At 37.2% G+C, this 19,554-nt stretch overlaps 1 protein-coding gene across 1 annotated transcript in view; it reads right to left on the reverse strand.

The window, feature by feature from the left end:
- Window positions 1-19,554, reverse strand: part of LOC125234681 — a 140,875-nt gene that overhangs the window by 18,912 nt on the left and 102,409 nt on the right. The window contains exon 2 of the mRNA XM_048141065.1: window positions 14,079-14,121. The gene's annotated coding sequence lies outside the window, so the exon portion shown is untranslated. The remainder of the gene's footprint in view (window positions 1-14,078; window positions 14,122-19,554) is intronic.

Here is a 19,554-nt window from a genome sequence, read left to right on the forward strand (position 1 = left end):
TCGGTGGCACAAATTCTATGTTTTCGTCAACAGACACCTTTTTTTGAACCGATTTGAATAAAATTTTGCTCAGTCAATTTATAAACGGTCTTAAGCGCCTCCTTTTTAGTAGGAACTTAAGTCATTTTGTACAAATGAAAAAAAAATTGAACAAGTTCTAAAAAGAAAAAGACAGAAATGAATTTCTTTATACCTGTCCAACTCGATTACACAATTTTAAGACGTTTAGTAACTACTTGCAGCGGCAGTGAGTGAAATTCGTAATCTGAGTTTTTTTCTCTTAAGTCCGACTTACGCTTGACTGTAGATTTCTAATAGGTTTTCCTGTAATCTACATGGAGAGGGCTATCTCGTGTATTTTTTTGAAAATTTTACGCTAAGTAGTTTCGGAGATAAGGGGGGAATGGTCATTTTTTGCTTATTTTCTTAAATTACTTCTAAATTACCAAAACAAAAAATATAAAAAAAATATATTTCAGATGCTGATAAAATGCTCTTTCATTTGATATGTAACACAATATAGTTTTAATAACTTTGATTTTTAATTTTCAATTTTACCCCCCAAAAGTGACCCCTGTGATTAAATTTCATTTAATTAAATTACATGTCCGTCTTTGGGCCACAGGTTTACATACGTGTGCCAAATTTCAAGTAAATCGGTCCAGTAGTTTCGGAGAAATCGGCTGTGACAGAGGGACAGACAGACACGCGAGTGATCCTATAAGGGTTCCGTTTTTCCTCTTTGAGGTACGGAACCCTAAAAATTGCAAAGACTGGTCTCGAGTTCGTCATTTAACGGTTCTATGTCGTTCAATTATTCAGTTAGTTGTCTTTAATTGTAATTACAATAACAAAAATATACATATAGAAAACACTGACGAAACATATTGCACAAATAATGCATCTTTCTATTTTATTTTAATATTTTTCCGTACTTTTCGTACCTAGCCGCCCTGTTTTAGTGACATCGCGCTCTCACTTACTTCCATGCGAATAGACAGTGTAGGTACGCTAGCGTCAAGGTCATTGGGTGTTGTCAGCGTCTTAACAAAATATGTGTAATAAATTCCAAAACTTATACATGACATTTTTTGTGGCACTTACCTTATTAACAGCGCATAAGGTAAACGTACCAGTGAACGACAATGTACCCGTAGATGCCACTTTTAATTTTAAGACAACATAATAATATTAACAGAAAATAAATCCAAGCGAACGAAGTCGTCGTCTAGTTCAATAGATCGACAGAGCGTGAAACTTAGTACATATAAACAAAGAGGATCAATACTCGATCCTCTTCGTTACTGTATAGAGAGTTACTATCGAAGTAAAGTGTGTATTCACAGTGCATAGACTGCCATCTCTTGACAGAGGCTTAAAACTTTTGAACCTCAGTTTTGACAATTTCGCCCATATTCTTAACTTGATATTATGATATGTGTTAAAATGTCATTAAATATTAATATTAGCGCCATCTAGCCGAGCGTCCCGCAAAGGTGTAACGCCATCTAGGTCACCGATCCTTTTTCTGTATGGTACTGAGGTACATTTTTTATTACACTTTATCTGTCTAGATGGAGTTATATATGTCTTAGGTATAAATTAAAGTAAGAGTTTTGAATGATTCACGGTTATTTTCATTAGACTTATATTGACCGGGTTATAGACCGTGATTACCTTTTTGATTTTTGTCGAGCTCCCGATATTTCGACGCAGTGATCATGATGCATGCAACTGCGTCGAAATATCAGGATTTCGACAAAAATCAAAAAAGTAATCACGGTCTATATCCCGGTCAATATAAGTCTAATAAATTAAATTTCTAAAATAAATGGGATAAAACATTATTAATAGACATTTTGCGATAAAAAATATGCACACATATAAAAATTAAGCGACTACTCTACACGCTAAAGCATACTAATTTACCACCGTTTTGTACACAAAAGCACTCTGACTACCTTCATTTATGGGGTAAATTTCCCTTTGAATACATCCCGGGCTTAAATGTCCCAATTATTTACGACCACTCTCTCGCACTTCGACCTTTCAAGCCTCGAGGAAAATGTAAGCGCCTTTTTATTGTGCCTTTGGTGGAACGTTAAAATTAAATTGCACCTATGTGCAGAGTCCGGCCTCGGGCGTATTCTGATTTTGAATATAAATTTTCATTGATTTGATATTAGGATGTCTTTTATTGGGCATTAGTTTGTCGAGCACCGGTATTTTAACCTTATGTCAATGACATAAAATTACGTTTTTATGTGAATAGTTCATATCTTTGAAGTGCATTCAGAGCACTTTCACATTGAATGCCGGTAACCCACTTTGCGTGCCTTCTGTTCGTAGCCGCTACGAACTGGGAATTGCTTTAATCGGCTACGCGTTTAGCGCTACGAAAACGTTAGCAGCGCTTAGCGACTTTAATTGGGAGTCAAAACAAAAAATACTAAAAATTAACATGCATATAAGTAATATTAATAACATTAATGTTAATTGAAACAGCCGATTCTTCACTAGGTACCACAAAATGTTATCTATCTGCGATAACTGTTATATTTAACTATTTCGTTTGTGTCATTTTAATTTTATTGTTTGTGAACAATTTTCATAACAGCAAAAACACTAGATATAATTAAGGTCTAAGGTAAGATCTACCCGGCCGGGCTCGGGATTCGATAATCGATATCATATTTTTAAAATTGGAATGCACCTCCCCGAGCCCGGCTCTGGTGACGTCCAAGCCAGGGCGGGAGTCAATTCGCATTTATAGCGACTTTAAATAATCGGGTTAAAAACTGCCAATTTCTCACTCTAGAGATCATTTAGGCCCAGAATTTAAATGCCTTATGGAAACTGGAAGCATACTTTATTTAATAGTGTTGCCAATTTTTAAATTTCTACTCTTTTGGTCAGACTGTAGGTAGTGCCTTTGCGCTTCGCTTAGCCCGTCTTACTGTGCTATAGCATGGCTCTAACAGATAAAGAACTACCTACCTATCATCCAATTCATCTAACTCTGATAATTCACTTTAAAATAAATGACCTTTCTCGAAGATAATTTAGTTTTTTTTTCAAGCTTTGAATGTATCTAAATTTATACGAGTAGGTATGTAACGTTTTTTAGGGTTCCGTAGTCAACTAGGAACCCTTATAGTTTCGCCATGTCTGTCTGTCAGTCCGTCCGTCCGTCCGTCCGTCCGTCCGTCCGCGGATAATCTCAGTAACCGTAAGCACTAGAAAGCTGAAATTTGGTACCAATGTGTATATCAATCACGCCAACAAAGTGCAAAAATAAAAAATGGAAAAAAATGTTTTATTAAGGTACCCCCCTACATGTAAAGTGGGGGCTGATATTTTTTTTCATTCCAACCCCAACGTGTGATATATTGTTGGATAGGTATTTAAAAATGAATAAGGGTTTACTGAAATTGTTTTTTGATAATATTAATATTTTCGGAAATAATCGCTCCTAAAGGAAAAAAAAGTGCGTCCCCCGCCCCTCTAACTTTTGAACCATATGTTTAAAAAATATGAAAAAAATTACAAAAGTAGAACTTTATAAAGACTTTCTAGGAAAATTGTTTTGAACTTGATAGGTTCAGCAGTTTTTGAGAAAAATACGAAAAACTACGGAACCCTACACTGAGCGTGGCGCGTCACGCTCTTGGCCGGTTTTTTAATTGTTCATTATGTATATGACGTCGGGTTAAAATTATCAGCGTGCGTCAATACATTTATTTTTTAGTTGTAAGGTAAAAGTGCCCGTACATGACAATGCCCAACAGATGACAATGACACCCTTTCGTCAAATTTATTGACAGTGCCATAAAATTGAATGTGGCATCTACTGGGACACTGTCGAGCGTTACCTTAAACCGTATAGTGTTTTACGTACGGCTGGCGTAGCCGAATGGCAATTTAATCGTCGACGCCAAACGCCGACAGCAGCGACAGAAATGCAGTCTGGCTCTGTCGCGCCAACACGCAATAATGATAGAGATAGATAGCTACGAAACAGATATTAGTTATTATCGTGAGCTAATGCTTTGGCTATGTCCCTGGATCCTAAAACAACGTGATATTTAATCGTTTACGCTTTGTAATGTACAAAAGTGAGTTTTCCACTGTAGCTATAATTAATAAAGGAGCGTAATAGAGAGGCACAAAACGTTTCGATAACATAAGAAGATCGCTCTCTGCCATAATTATAATTACATGGTTGTTACTTTTAATCCGTCGTTACAAGTGTTGCAACTGAACTGAATGCACGGAAATTCTTAGTAACGAAGTGCTTTATTTCATTATTATTTAGGTAGTTACTTGTTAGTATTATGACGTCTTCAATCACCTACTTGTAATATTTTATTTATCTACATAAATAAAATATTACAAGTAGGTGACTTGAAAACGTCATAATACTATAAAAAATAAAAAATGTAAATATGATGTCACAGTTTCGTTTTCTTTCAACCCCTTATTTGCCAAGAGTGGCACTGAAGCTTTAGTAGTTTCATGTGTTCTGCCTACCCCTTTATGGGATACAGGCGTGATTGTATGTATGTATGTATGTATGTAAATATGATTAGAAATAAAAATTGGATTTTAACGTTCGTTACAAGAAATTGTGACATAAAAATTTGTCAGAAATAAATTGCTCGTGATAAAGACATAAAGATAAAAGGGAATAATATAACCACCTGTTTACACCTGGATACGCGTAAATTTTGCTTGTCACCGGTAACGGTCACAGTACCCAAAAAGAACAGAAGGCGAACTCTGCCGGTCTAGCCAATGTGATAATCATTGATGCTACACGGTAATCGAAACGCGGCCTGGCCCCGTAGCCGAATGGCATTTCTCCGACGCCAAACGAAAGCGATACGCCGCTGGCTCTGTCGCGCCAATACGCAAGCGCGATAGAGATAGATATCTACTAGCGCTTCGTTTCGTGAGCGTTTCGTGAGCGATTGTGCCATTCGGCTAGCCACCCTGGCCCCGTAGCCGAATGGCATTTCTCCGACGCCAAACGAAAACGAAACGTAGTCTGGCACTGTCGCGCCAATACGCAAGAGCGATAGGGATAGATATCTACTAGCGTTTCGTTTCGTGAGCGTTTCGTGAGCGTTTGTGCCATTCGGCTACGCACCCAGGCCCTGTGGCGCCACTTCAGCCCGGCCTAGCCGAAATGTCAATCGTTACCGCTAGACGCCGATCGAAACGCAGTATATGTCAGTCGCACCAAACAGATAGAATAGGATGGACATTGAAAATATATTATAGTAAGCGCTTGTGCATTTGGCTACGTATTTAGCCAGAAAAGCGATAGCGACAGTATCTACATTGGGAACAAATATTTATGTAACAATCCTTGATTTAACTGGCCCTGTTTATTAAAGTGAATACAAATATTCACTTTAATTTACTTATATAAGGTCCTAATTTATTAGTTGCAGATATTTTATTTAACACATGATACTTTACATTAAAATAATTAACTTTAAATATAAATTAAGAAATCTTTTCATGTAACTTTTTTGATTTCATTTTCCTAACAAAAAAAATAATTATAATTTCGTCTAAAAAAAATCATCATGTGCATTATCACATGTCACAATAACACTGTCTGTCATGTCAACAATTGTTTGTTGTAAATGTCGTAAAGGTTCGGCGGGAAAACTGCACATGTCATTGAAGTGGCCAGTTACAGTTAAGTGGTACGTAAAAGAGGTACTAGTATCTGTTCAATGAGTTTTCATTTAATAATCACACAAACAGGGTGTTTTTACGTAGCAAATTTGTTTTTCCGTTTTCTCCAAAAAAACATCGTAAAAGCTATAATGTTTCACGGTTGAATATACTCCAGAGACCGAGTTCTATCAGCTGTAAAAATATCTGCATCTAATAAATTAGGACCTTATATACATGTTAAGTTAATATTCAACATTTATAATAATACTTACATATCTATAAGTTCGAATTAGGCCACCTGTCTCACTAAGTAAATCTTTTAAATATAACTTAAGTTAAGCTACAGCTATACTATCTACTGTGGCTCCCGTAGCGTGACTGGAACGCATATTCCGGACGTCATTTCGCTCGCATTCTTAACATATATCCTGAAACCTCCGCGTAATTTAGCTCCAACAAGCCACATCATTTTGGTTCTTCCTTTGACATATTTTCAGTGCGGTAACTTCGCGTATTTAAACTCGAAGCGAGCTTTTAAAAATATCTACTTTTTCAGAGGTATTACGTAAGTAACTTAAATTTTAATTCAGATAAATCCGACTATCAGAATTTGCTATTTTATATGAGGTTGTTATTAACTTAATATTTACCTATTCGTATGTATCAATATTTACTGTACTCTATTTTGAAATGAAACCACACAGATTGTTATAACAGGATATATCGACTGAAATAACAATCATTAATGAATGAGCGTGTTTTAGCTAAACAATCAAAAACATTCCCAATCCATCATTAGCGAAAACATAAATATATCAAATGTCCTGTATTTATTTTAACCTCATTCGCAAACATACGTTTCAGTAACGTAAACGTAACTGACATTTCAATCAAAAACCATCGGGGAATAAGCCAATAATAGTTTTCCTATAACGGGATAAGCCTATGTATTATTCAATGTAAAAATCTGGCGAGGAGGAAATTACAGGAGAAATAATCTACCTCCCGCTTCGGCCACTTTACACTGCGAACACACAAACCCGCAACACCCACACATACATGTATCATAGATTATGTCATTAAAATAGATATACTTCTGCAATCTGCAAATCAGCTGTCAATTAATATTGTGCAATTTTTTTGATGATTACTGATCTAAAAAAGATTATGACAAGAACCCATTGTGATTTTGTTATTTAATGTTCACCTGCGTTCACAAGACAATTATTTTACGCTACAATTTTATTCGTTTCATTTACAAGTTAGCTTATTTTTGGCATAAGTCGACGAATATCGAAAAAAAAAGCATAACAGACGCTCAAATGAACAAAATTGTGTGAAAAAGTGTTTCAATCAGGTTCTTGTTATGTTATTTTACATAATATTATGTTTTTTTTGTTTGTGTATTTTGTTTCTTTATTTTTGTCTGTTGCCTAGCCTGTGTCTGTTGCCTTTTTTTTCACTTAATGGTCTCAAGAACCAGGGCCCAGGGGCCCATTTCTCGAAAAGTACAAGCCTTGTATTACAAGCGCGAACTGTCAAATCGTATGGGTTGTCATGGAAACACACTTGTAATACAAGGTTTTGTACCTTTCGAGAAATGGGCCCCGCACTGGAAGTTTCCTGCAATATGCTGAGGTGAGGCAATTTCTTGGCACTTTATTATTTCGTGACAGTCTTAAAATATTGTTTATTGTCTCATATTCTATTCGATTCCAAAAACAAATCTTTTGACTTAAGCATCGTATCTACATTTAGTTATCTAATCTGTGACCCCACGTTACCTTTATGACACGACTGTGTCCTCAACGGAAACGCGATGACGAAAGTGACGTTTCATTACACTAAGTCACGATTTTTTTTCCTCGCTGACTATACGAGTACTACTCCCGATATTTTGTATATTTCGTGACGTATTTTTTTAAATATAAATGTCGTTTTCATTTTATTTTGATATATGTATCGGAAATGCTATTTTCTGTCACTTGATTATTCATATATTATTCATTAAAAACTGATATGATTGACGTAAAATATATATACCTCAAAACCATGCAGAAAAAGGTATGGTGACCTAAATCATAGATTAATTAAATAAACAAAGATTGGTAACTCAGTACATCGTGTAGCGACCTACTTAACGCGAGTTATCGTCGCTGGTACCTCTTAGTTTTCGAGTTATTTACAGATGGCGCTGTTTTCAATGTTGAAAAGTGCCACCTAGTGAGATAATAATTAATTACATTGCCGAGTAACCACATCTGAATATGATTCAATATTTTGAGCCGGCGGCACCTCGTTTTTTGGCTTAGGGGTTAGAGTATCTGACTTGCATTTTTGAGATCTCAGGTTCGAGACCCAGCTCCGGTTTTTTTTTTTAATGTGTTTAAAAAGAATTATGTTGTTGTTTTTCGCTTTTTTTATTTTTCTAGTTGAATATTAGAAAAATAAGTATGATGTGAAGTTGAATCATAGAAAAGTAAGTATGAATTGTTCGCGCCTACTTGTTGTGTGTTTGAATCATAGAAAAGTAAGTATGAATTGTTCGCGCCTACTTGTTGTGTGTTTATAAAACCCATAGGCCCATAGGGAGGTACTTATCTACCTACTCTACTCTCCAATCACTTATGTGACGTTGTCTCTTTCCAAAGACCGATGTGCAAGTTTTATCGCCCTTTACTGTATTTAACTATTTATATAAATTTATCGGTACCCATAAGTATTAAAAATCTTTATTTAGGCACCTACAGCTATACAGTCAAGGAATTTGATTCCCTGCCCATTTAATAGAATCGTTGTTAGAAATACGTATATAGTATTTTATTTTATTCCATATATCTTTGGTTATACTTACCTAGTATTGAAATGTCAAATTACTTAGCACTGTTTTTGACATTTCAAATTAACTCGACCAAATTATGTAGGTTGCTTATAGGCGTATCGTCCGAAACTAAACTTAACACGTGTTTCTAATTTAGTAGCGTTGCTCATGTTTTATGTATCATCAAAGCAACGTCTTCATCTAGCTAGATCTTATGGTTTTTTGTGTTTCCTCGGAAGAAATCATTTATATTGGTCCCTAGTATCACTGTACAAAGTGGCTTGCTTTTTGCATAAAGTGCAGCTTTTTTGACCACAATTTCGCCGTAAGCCTTATATCTCTTTTCGTTTTTGTTTCACTATTGATAGCTAGCCAAGGCGCGTAAAACTAAATCCAGTGATAATTTTGTCTGTGACAAGAAGTGAGAGGAATAGTTCCCGTCATAGTTATCATTGTTATCAACAAACAATATTTCTTTAATCTTCACAAAACATTAAACTATTTGTTATAAGGGCCCGCGCAGACGGGCGACAAAGTCACTCGACGACTTTTTTGTCTCTGTCGTAACTCCTTGCGACAATTTCAAAGGTGCGCACACGGGAACGACAGCGATGCAACCACAGACTACTATGAAGATACTACGGACGCAACTTTTTCTTTTTTCATGAAATTAAGAGCCTATCCAAAAAACATTTTTGGTACTTCAGAATAAGTGTTTAAAAGTTTTGATGAACTCGTTAGAATTTTACAACCCGGCATCGTTTTCCTCAATATTGTAGGACTATTCTTTTAAATTCTTGTCATATAAAGTCGGTCTTACCTCTACTTCTGAAGAATTGAAATTAAACGACAGGTATCAATGTCGACTTCAACAATCGGCATTTAAAATTATATTTTTTTCTAATAATAACATACGTTTGCCCAGGCGGTTGAGTGATAACTGTCAAAATGACAACCGACCGGCGACTATTTTGTCACCGTGTGCGCACTTGCATTGAAACATATAGAGAATGAGACAGTTACGTCGCAGGCTTGTCGTCACTCGTCGAACCCGCAGACAAAAAGGTTGCGTTGCAACGTGTGCGCACTTTCATACTAGCCCATAGACCGATCTCCGCAGACAAAAAAGTTGAGTCGCCCGTCTGTGCGGGCCCTAACGCATACTTTGCAATTCGCAGGAGATACCAACGCCTGGACAGGCAACACCGACCGGGTTAAACGTAAAATTCAATACTAAAAGACGTTCAAACATATAAGCCAATTTATAAGTTCATTAAAAATACAGTGATAAATCTTTAATAACTTAATCATAACAATAGTGAAGTGTCAACCAGTGACTTATTATATAAAATTAAAGACTTGGCTTAAAGGTCTCGTAACCAGGCCATAAAATTCAAAAAAAAAAAAAAAAACGTCAAATTCAAGCTTCGTGCGTATATCATTTCAATAATGTGTTATAAATATTAAAAATGTAAAATATAAGGAATTACAGTGATGTATCGTATTTTAATTAAAATGAGAAAGTGTTATCATAAGTTTTCATGCAGCCTAAGAAGCCAAATATTGACGAAAAAACTACGCCAACCGTCAACGGAGTAGCGTTCAAGATTTACAATTATAATTAATTAGCGTTTTTTACAGATGAGTATAGCTTACTTAATATTTAAGTGTAGTTTTTCAGATTATTTGTCTAGAACTAGTAACTGTCATAGGTTATTTTTGTGTTTTCTGTTTGTAAACATTTGAAGTACATAATAGTATTTTAACTTCCATATTTACATTTTCTTTGTTAAACCAACTCGAAATAATAAAACCTTACTCACTGCTATCCCGTGTAACTTGCAACAAAGTGAATTACAAAGTTTGTTATATGAAATCTTGTTAACAAAATCAAGGCTGTGGTTTCATATTCTTGTATCTTAATCACATTATATCCTGTTATAAGCCCTAATTAATATATTTTAACAATACATTTAGGCTTCAATATCTCACATGATGAATAATGTTACAGAACAAACTACCAAGGTTACAACACACCGGGATGTGATGGTGGCTAGAATGAAACAAACACAAGCCTCAAAAATCAGCAATCAGCCAACCAAGATGTCAAGTATGAAGACCTGCAAGGACAACGGGATGACCTCTAGGCAGTCATTGATCGGTTCCAGCAATGCCAAGAGATACATGAGCAGGCATTACAACGCATCCGGGACCTCGAGCAGCAACTGCAGGAGTCGGATTCAAAATGGTATTGCAAGTATTGCTCCGGGAACTCCGCTCTGGCTGAAAACAATTTAAGTATATTTGCTGAATATAATATATTTGATTTAGATGTGGTTCATGACAGTGCATCATGCTCCCCAATGAAAGACCCTGTAGATTTAAAACAGTCTGTGCACATAGAGGGCGGCAGTGATCCCAGAGTGACGTTGAAAGGGTCAAATAAAATTAAAAAATATCTAAAGCTAAGCAAATTCAAAATACATCAAAATGTAACAGCTGCCTTAAGTGATGAGCTTCTAAACTGTCAATACCAACTTGACCTGACAGCACAGGAGTTGAACCATCGCTCCGATGAATTTCACAAATTAGAATTGAAACTAAAAGACCTGAATAATAGGTATGAACTGACAAGTAAAGCATTACACGAGTACATCTTTTGTGAATAACGTTCTAGATCCATCGAGCGTGTACCCTGTGTGCATGGACTCGCCTGCGCCCGCTTGTTCGAGTCGCGCCCGAGCCGGCTTACGGCCCAGCCACGACATTGGTCTAAGCGCGGCAGCGGCGAGCGGCAGCCATACGTGCGAATGAAAAGTCCCATCGCTGTGTCTCGCTTCAATGTATGGCCGCCGCTCGCCGCTGTCGCGCTTAGACCAATGTCGTGGCTGAGCCGTTAGCCCCGCTCCCACAAGCCCGCGCCCGTGCGCCGTCGCGCCGGCTCCGTCGCCGTCGAGCCTTCTGCAGCTGGCGCTGTCGCGGCTGGCCGCCGAGCCTCCTGCAGCTGGCGCTGTCGCGGCTGACCGCCGAGCCTTCTGCAGCTGGCGCTGTCGTGGCTGATCGCCGAGCCTGAGCCTCGGCCGCCGGCCCCCCGCCGCCGCTCCGCCCCGCGGCGGCATTATATATATTTTTTTCTTTAGTTGAGACATCAAGAGTCTTTTAAAACTCTAAAGTTATTTTAGTTATTTTTTATTTGTATCAGTTCGTTTTTTTTTTCTTCATCATGTATATTTTTTTTATTTTTTTAGATATACCTTGACACTTAGAGACTCTATACAGTATCTCTAACATCTCTTATTAAGCATAGTAGCTTTGTACTTTGTATAATTTATTGAAATTAATTTCCATAGAGCAGTCTGTTAATATTTTCTTTATGAATACTTTTGCATGTGTATTTTGAAAAAAAGTGGCTGAGGCGTAGGGTTAAAGCCGGCGTAGCTTTATTTGACGTTCATATCATTGTAATATGCCTACTTGGAAATAGTGCATTACGATACAAGTGCGTAAAAATCGACACGAGTTACGAATTTCCTTTTCGCACGTGTATCGTACGACGTTTTTCAGTACAGATGGCCCTCCGAAGTTTAGACCTGACATATACTCGTAATGAACCACTTCTCGCACTAGTGCGTAAAAAAACACCATCTGTACTGAAAATAAATATTTCAATGCATTTCAACACTTAGCATGATAATTAAGAAACTTTTCAAAGAATTTAATTAATAAAATTGACTTATAATATATTGTTTTATTCCACATTCATATATTTAAAAAAATCTGTCGTGCTGATATATGTAGCTGTTTGTGGTAAAACATTTTTATAGTAATAAAAATAAAATAATCTGAAAGTAATACTTCCGTCTTAGTGCGTTTTCACATTATACGATCCGATATCGGATGCAGGACCGATATCCCATATATTTAAGCCGCCATTTTTGATTTTCGCCTTTGAAATCCTTCCTGACATCCGCACTTAGGGTTGTAATATTTTACGTAGCATATTTTGCCTATTCTGGGATGTACGTCCAAGATAATTTAGAATAATCGTTAAAACTTGTGCAAAAAAAAAAAACAAATACTAATGATAATGAATGTGCATATTGAGAGTCAAGAGTATTGTACGCCAAATTCTGGCAGATTGTGATGTTACAAAATACTAACCCTATCATCAATTCATCATTTATAAAGTCGCCGTCAATAGAATTTGTGAACAATGTAAACAAACCTTGTACGTTGTCAAAATGTCTTTAATTTTCATTCTAACTCATCAGATACTGGCTAAATCCAACCTTTGAAATAATAAAATTGTGCTAAAATATTGATATTTTGTATAATGGTTTGTTTACATTGTTGGCAATTTCTATTGACAGCGATTTTAACTACTCACATTCGAACAATAAATAAATTGAATTTAAAACTTATCTTCAATATGCCAACTTTGTTTAGCATGCAGTGTTGTGCATCTTGCATACGCGCCATCTACCGGATTATAATGTTTGCTATTAGTCATCAAACGTACAAAACACTTCCCATGAATTGAATCTGATTCAAGTACCCGATTGGTAAAAAATGACTTAATTGTTTTTGTTAATTTCGGTGTTATATAGTGATAATGTTGTACGATCATGTTCCAAATTTTGAAATAATACGACTTAGGTCATTTAAATGAAATTATTTCGTGAATTGAACAATACCATTTGTCGCGAGAGTATAGTAATGCCATCTATTGTTTTACGAGTCAAACATATAAAACGATGTACTGAGTTACACGTCTTCCTTTATTTAGTTTAGTCTATGCCTAAATGGCGATACACCTTTGGGGGACGCTCGGCTAGATGGCCCTAATACTAATATTTGACATCTTAACACATATCAAGCTAACAATATGGGACAAATTGTCAAAACTGCAGTTCAAAAGTTTTAGGCCTGTGTCGAGAGATGGCAGTCTATGCACTGTGGTTACATATTTTACTTTGACAGTAACTCTCTATAATTACTCGATCCTCTTTGCTTATGCACTGTGATTACACAGTTTACTTTGACAGTAACTCTCTATAATACCTACTCGATCCTCTTTGCTATACTTAATGTAGATGTTACCATTCTATTTCCATTACTTTTAGTCACAGTTTTACAATAAACTTAATCACCTACAGGGGGCCGATTTTTGAGTCTCACTGTCACTAAAATACCGGTTGAAAATGGTGAATTGCCTATTATTTTCAGTGACAATTTTCTGAATTCGAACGCCGTGAGACTCAAAAATCGGCCCCCAGGTTTAAAACATCAGATGAGTGAGCAGTGGCATTGCCTGAAACAGTGAAACTGTACTTTATTATTCGCATTCTCGCTGATATTACAAAAACACCCAAACGGGCCTATAAAACGTTGGTCCCAAAGCGCCTGTAGTTTTGTAGTAAAACTGTAGTGCGCAACGCTCAAGGACCACACGTGTTTCAAACAAAGCCACATAAAAGAATAAAACGCTACATTAAATGTCCATTAAGGGTTTTTTACCCCAACGTGAGCAGTGATGGATGATAGACGTCTTAATTTACCAACTCACCTCAAATTCTCATTATTCGCGGCCTCAGAGCGTTCCTCAGAATCTGTAACGGTAAAAAACATAAGCTTATAATTTCGTCGTAACAAAGGAATAAGGAATAAAGCATACTTTCATTGTTGAGAACCGAGATTGGGTTTGGGAAATTTCATTACTCGAATTTAAACGCTCAAATACTTTGTGACTTCATGTTCACGCAGCAGTATTATAAAAATGGAGGGTCCATTTCGGTAAAAGAAATAAAGTACAAGAGAAGCGATATAATAATGGAGTTTTCTCGGTAGTGGATTGTGGGGATTTGGGCGCTCGGGTCGGTTTTCTAAGTTGCCTTGTCACAAGGAATAGTGCTGACACACAGAAGCGAACGAAGGGTACATTTGAACGTGTTCCACGCGACTGGAGTGACCGTGACCCGTCGTCGCTTTTCCTGTTCCATCAGGCATTTCCAGTGGGTTGATTAGTCTCTGACCGCGGAAAATAAAATTTTAGTAACTTTGAAGATGAATTATTCATATCCATACTAATATTAAAAAAAAAATGTGTTTATTAGAAAAAATGACATAAAATTTTACAACTATATCTGTGGTCCCACACTAGGCGAGGCCTGTGTCGTGGTGACCGTTCTACAGGAATTTCTACATAATATATTTAGGGGTATCCTATCCTTTATACAATTATTACATTACAAAGAAATAGAGAAGAATAAAAAATATTAAAATAAAACATGCAAAGTTCATACTAAACTAAAAACTTAATGCAAAATATTATTATAAATGGGAAAGTGTGTGTGTCTGTTTATTTGTCCGTCTTTCGCGGCAAAACGGAGCGACGAATTGACGTGATTTTTTAAAGTGGAGATAGTTGAAGGGATGGAGAGTGACGTAGGCTACTTTTTGTCTCTTTTTAACCCCCTACTTCCTTATAATGGGGGTTGGAAGTTTGTATGGAGTATTCCGCAATTTTGGAATTTAACACGAGCGGAGCCGCGGGACAAAAGCTAGTATATACTATTACTATACTTTGCGAACTAGTGCGGGAAAAAGCACCATATGTAGTACCGTTAAAATACATATTTTTTCAATACGATGGAAAGACTTTGGGGGAAAGGCAACTTGAAGACGCCCTGTGTTCCTAATGAGGGATAACAGGATCACATCATAAATTTTTCATTATTTTCAATTGCTAATTTTCTCTATAATGTTGACTTGCAAAAGTGCCTCTGTGGCCTATTTGCTGAACAAATGATTTGTACATGTATGTTATGTTATTATTATTCTTACATACCGTTATAAGTAGGTACGCTCGTTTGATACGAAGTTTTAATTAAACCTGTTTAATTGGAATGGCGTTTGATGATAATGACGTGACGTAATTATGTAGGTACTGGCTGTTTGTTATGTACAAGTTCCACATAAAAGGGATTGTAATCAGGTGGAACTTTCTAAGAACAAATTAAATTACTTTCATAGAAAATATTTTAACTTGTTATTTTAAGTAGTAACACTACTATTATGTTCTAAACATTAAATAAATGTCATATACAAAGAAAAAGTGACCAAAGCCTCCAGTTCCAGCTCGGAGCACTGGAGGCTTTGTCACTTTCCGTCTTTCCGTATATAATCTCAGTAACCGTTAGCATTTATTTAATGTTTAGGTGGAAAAAAATGTTTTATTAGTCACTGAAAAATTTGGTATTTGTTTTTTTTTAATGGATAGGATAGGAGGCAAATGAGCAGACAGGTCGCCTGATGTTAAGCGATCACTGCTGCCCATGGACACCCGAACCACCAGAAGTGTTGGAGCTGTGTACAAATAGAGGTAATACCAACGTTGTTATTTTATCGGTGACTTTCCAAGTTTCCATCTTCATATTGACTTTCATTAAGACGATACAGGTGGGGTCAGTTCTCCATACAAACGCTCTGGACTATTTCCTTCCTGGTTTTTGAAGGTAGATTAATGATTTTTTCAACACAGATTATTATTATTTTTATCTGTGTCGGACGGTTTTGATTTTTTTAATATTTTTATTTTTAAAGACGCTAGAGCCAATCAAAAATTTCCAAAAACGGCATTTTTCATTATGGCGCAAAAAAGGTACACTCAAGCAAGATTGGTAACAATTAGCCAAAAAAACTAAACGGTCAGACACAGATTATTTCAGTGTTTTGAAGGAGGAAACAGTCTAGAGCGGAACCTCGATTTGAAAGATTCTTTCGCAATATCTTTTACCTGAGTTGTTCTTAATGGACAATTTTTTTTATTCGATAAATCTAGTTAATAACACTAGTATATTTAACTAAAATTCCCAAATTCCATTTCCATTTTAGCATTTTCGCCCCTGTAGCGTCTTACGCCGTGGCATGCGTGGGCGACGGTCGCGCGACGGTCGCGCGACGGCGATGCGACGCATACGAAATCAAACCTTATCGATATGGAAGTATGAGACGCGACGTGACCATTTCGACCACGACAGCCGCTAGCGGCCATCCCAATTTAAGTTTAACGGATTAATCGGACTTTTCAGTACAAAAAGTTGTATTTAGAGGATACAGTGTGGGTGATTTCCATTTCGACTAAATTGTTAAAAAGCAAATGACTCACGTAATCTCAGAGGAAAAAATTCTATAGAGAGGACAAGCCGCGCGCGGCCTGGTCGCAGATGTAGGCCCATTGGGCCTACACCGCCGCCAGTTCGCCGTCCGCTGTCATCGAGTGTACACGCGCGCTGTTCACCGACGAAAAACGAGTTTTATCAAAAATGCCGAAGTGTGCAATAATAACTTGCAAACATCGCAGTGACCTGAATAATTTCCAAGCCGATAGGATAACATTTCATAGGTAAATACTATTTATTTCCTTTTATTTCACATAAAACACGAATTCAACGTAATACTCCGAGTTGTACCATGTAACCTTACGTTTGCTTGTGCTTTAAAACGTTCATTATACATTGCGGCTACACAAGGAACATAATATTGTAAACAGTGTAGTGTTTTGCGCCGCAATGAACGGTGTACAAAACGATTCACTCAGTGAGACATTTTTCTCGGAAACGAGGCGAGGCGTTCCCGCTATTTATCGTTGTGTGCGTGCGCGATCGCGCTCGCTTATCGTTCGCGTGTACACATACATTGAAATGATGCGCGTGTATTGCGCAATAGGAGCGTCCAGCTACAAGTGTGTGTGGATTAGGTGTGTGCGTGCATTATCTTTACAATTACTGGTGCTTTGTGTGGGTTGCGCAGACCTTGCGACAGGCGTATTCTATACAAATCGCCCGGCATGACCTATCTCCCGAAATCTGTGCACGTAATCCATACTAATATGTTTGTGAAAAAAGTGAAAGGGTATGTGTCTGTCTTTGACGGCAAAACGGAGCGACGAATCGTGATTTTTTTTAGCTGAGATAGTTGAAGGGATGGAGAGTGACATAATTTCTGAATTGAGTACTCCCAATGACACTCGAAATCGTTCTACCTATTTTTGGACGCGTTCCTGATATTTGACGGTTGTTCTTTGACATCATATTTCTATGTTTCTAACTGACAGATCCAGGGTACTTAGCCGAATGGCACAAACGCTCACGAAACAAAACGCTCGTAGATATCTATCTCTATCGCTCTTGCGTATTGGCGCGACAGAGCCAGACTACCTTTCGCGGCGTTTCGTTTTCGTTTCGCGTCGCAGAAATGCCATTCGGCAACGGCACCTGGTCGTTTGACGGACTAATCGTCAGTTGGTTCCTTTATACCTATGAGATCGGCGACCGTATCAGCCGGCGTAGCCAAATGGCAATCGTCGACGCTAGACGCCAACAGAAATGCAGTCTGGTCCTGTCTCGTTATCGTGAGCGTTTGTGCATATGTACGTAACCCTGGAGCTGATTCATGGCGTAGTTACATATAGGTACTATAGTTCGAACCAGGCCTTTTATCACTTTGAATGTAATATTACGAACAAAAATCTTTGGATTTATTACTTAGCTTATGGTAATTTCAAATAAGTTTCCTGTAAAAGAATAATAACCCTTTCTATTATAATGTAATTTTTATCAATGGAAATTCTTTAAAGACAAAATTTCGTTCAACGACATAAATTTTACCCTTTACGGTTTAAATTTATCACAGTTTACAATAGAATTTAACGAGCCTAAAGACTTTTGTCTTGAATTTAAAATGTACCTGTTGTTGTGATAATTATGGACCTGAAACATGACTGTGACTTTTGGTACAATGTAGATATCGCAAAGTTCAAGTTTTTTTAGAGACATTTTTTTATCTATTTTATTATAAACTGGTCAGTGATTGACCTTAGTCGCACCTGACGGAAAGTGACGACAACGCCGAAGTTGTAGCTCACTACAACTAACAGAGGGAATCTGGGGGCACGGCAGTGCCCCCGCCAAGTCAAGCAAAAGAGGCACGGCCGTACCATCCTTTTCTCGAAGCATTTCATTGTCAATAAATGAAATAAGTAAGTTACGAGCAACAGTTGCAAATATAACAACATATAGTGTTATATGGTGTTATTTTTTTAAGGCTTCATATCCAAAATTAGGAAAATGGAATATAAGGGTTCCGTTAAGAGGTCCGTCAAAGAACGGCCGTCAGTCAGTACTCGGTATAAGTCACAGGCATTTTTAAATGTGACTGACCCTTACACTGAATCGTCCCAATTCGAACAATGCTTTTAAGCATAAGCATTGTTGGAATTGGGACGAATTTTAGCATCGGTGTCATCGTATCACTGTGACATCTTATCTCTTCTTAAAAGTTGACTCGTCTCAGTATACTTAGGAGTATAGGATATTTTCGTATCATAAGCACCTCAGCAGGTTTACCACATCCCCCAGAAGAATGGCGCAACGTGACAGTATGTATCTCACCGCGATATAGATTATAGAATTTCTAATAGTGTTAATGATGCCGCGACGGGTAGACTATCTCCCGCCAATCACGCCCTAGCCTATCTAGTCCTGCAGCTCCGAATAGCTCCTAGTACCAACAGTATGTAGTGTATACTATTAAGTACCCGTTCGACATACCGTGTTAACACTATCAAATCTCTTGGCACAATAGCCAAGTCTCAGGAGCGCGTAGGCCTCTTGAACAATGGCTTGGCTGGATAACGGCGTGTATCGCCGTGTACCGGATAGGCTAAAGGCTAGCGCACACATGAACAATGGAACATGTGTCTTAAAAGTATCTACCTACTTATCAAGCTTTGACATAACTTGAATACAATCTAACCAAATGTGTAGAAATTAAAAAGTGGCAACATCGTAGTGTCGTCCTGTTTTCTCACACATATCGATTTGAAAGGGATGACACTAAAATAATAAAATTTTAATTTTGTGGTTATATGATAATATTGTATCAAGGGATCGAAGATTGTGTGACTCAAACTCGGATAATTAATTGACATCGTATGACTCAAAGAATTTCACAACCCCGTTTCCTCCCGTGGGTGTCATAGA

The sequence above is a fragment of the Leguminivora glycinivorella genome, chromosome 1 (assembly GCF_023078275.1).
Source record: "Leguminivora glycinivorella isolate SPB_JAAS2020 chromosome 1, LegGlyc_1.1, whole genome shotgun sequence".
Classification (NCBI taxonomy): Eukaryota; Metazoa; Arthropoda; class Insecta; order Lepidoptera; family Tortricidae; genus Leguminivora; species Leguminivora glycinivorella.